Source organism: Belonocnema kinseyi, chromosome 6, assembly GCF_010883055.1.
Source record: "Belonocnema kinseyi isolate 2016_QV_RU_SX_M_011 chromosome 6, B_treatae_v1, whole genome shotgun sequence".
Taxonomy (NCBI): Eukaryota; Metazoa; Arthropoda; class Insecta; order Hymenoptera; family Cynipidae; genus Belonocnema; species Belonocnema kinseyi.
In genome coordinates, this window is record NC_046662.1 from 21,847,280 (window position 1) to 21,849,472 (window position 2,193).

Genomic DNA, 2,193 nt, shown 5'->3' on the forward strand with positions numbered 1-2,193 from the left:
TTTCGTGTACAACGTTACCGGCTGATGCCGTTGGAATTGATTGTTTAAATATATTTTTTTACATCTTTTATTATTAAGCTTTGTACTTAAACGTAGTTTTCTATTGACTCTTGCATTTCTTAAAGTTTGAGACCGATCTTTTATGTATAAAAAAAGTTGGAACGTTCAAAAAATGTTGAGGTTCAGAAAAAAGATGAAATAATTTTCAGAGAAGTTCCTACCAAAATGCAGTACCTAAACAAACTTTATTATACTCTAATACAGTTCCCAAAGTTTCAGCTCGATATTTTATTTACAAAAAAAGTTCTTAGGTTCAAAAAAACATTCAGTGAACTGAAAAACTGTGGTCGGTAATATAGGTATTTAGCTGTGTCACATGCCCTTAAAGTACAAGAAAGTTACTTTAACCAATTAATACCATTATTCTATACTTTTTGATATATTGAGAGCTCCCTTTTTATATTAATAGCTTTTTTACTATCAATTAAAACAATCAATTAATTTTTTTTTTAATTATTCCTCCTTTTAATAATTTTTTATACAAAGTTTAACTCTCGGTATTTTTTACAAATCGAAAAATTCCTGAATTTCCGTATTGTTTATGTCCTTTAAACTCTTGGGAATCACATAATAGAAGAGTTATAAACATTACAAACATAGTTTACAAATTATTTACAATATTTTGATAAAAACAATTTGAAAACTTCAACATCTTTTTTCTTTTCACAGAAATTCAAAAATATCAATAGAACTGAATATTATGATATTCGGTCAGGGGCGTCTGAGCCGTGTGGGCTGTGTAGGCTTGAGCCCACCCATTAAATCACTAAATCTAATAATAAAATAAACCTAATTTTTATCTTAAATTTATATTTTTGAACAAATTTTCCGTGAGCACACCCATGAAAAAAAATCATTCCGACACCCCTGTATTCTGTGATTCCCAAGAGTACAAAAGGCGTAAACGACACGAAGACTTTTGATTTTTGCCCTTTTTCTCCCTCTTTTTTCTTTTGGTTATTTTTGTCTCAATTAGCCGAAAATTGAGATAGTTTGGAAATCTTTTTTTTTTTTAATGGTGAATCTTTTTCATGCTTATTTTGCATAACATCACTCCTAAATAAATATATTACTTTTCAATCTTAACCCTTAAACGGCCAAAACGCCACTACCGGTACACTGCTTTTCAACGGCCAATAACTAAGACTATTCGACACTAGAAAAAATTGACACACATATATTTTTATTGCTTAAGATCTCCTCTTTCCGACGGTGCCAATTAAATTCCTCAAAAGATTTTCTTATTATCCCAAAATGCAGTTTAAACAAAAAAAAAACGTGATTTTTCGTGCCTATTTTTTTTTGTGAACCATTTTCCAAAGCTTTTCGAGTCTGTAATTAACCTGGAATCTCACTAACGGGTGGAATAAATGTCTAAACTTTGAGAATCCATGGTTCAAAGATCGATTTTTCGTTTTAGTATTTTCAAAATGGCGTCTTAATGGCAAAATTTTTGTGAAAACATTCATGAATTTTTTTACAATAAACGATGCGCTTTTCAAAAATCATCAAGAATAAAAAGTTCTTGTAATCAGCCAAGGAATACGCCTAAATTTTTTCGAAGCGTTTTGAGCAAAATTTTGGATTTTACATATGAACAATTTTTGCAAAATTCAAAATTTTGCTCAAAACGCCCCGGAACAATTCAGGCGTATTCCTCGGCTGATTACAAGAACTTTTAATTCTTGACAAATTTTCCGAAAAGCGCATAGTTTTTCAATCAAAAAATTTCCAACGACTCCGTAACCTTTATTGCACTCTGACATCAAACCACACCTTCACCGCATTGTCATCCTGGGAATTTTCGAGTACACCCAGCAAAAAAAAATGCCAAAGCGTTGAAAAAAATTCTCCAAAAAAATTCTCCATAAAAAAAATAAAAAAATATTTTAAAAATATATAAAATCCCTTAAAAAAAAAGAGATAGTTGGGCAACGTAAACTTTGTTTGCGGCAGACGGACGATAGATATTCGTGAATCATTTAACTCTTACACGATGCTTAGAACTATGAACACTTTTTATTGAAAAAATATGCGCTTTTCGGAAAATTTGTCAAGAATAAAAAGTTCTTGTAATCAGCCGAGAAATACGCCTGAATTTTTCCGGAGAGTTTTGAGCAAAATTTTGAATTT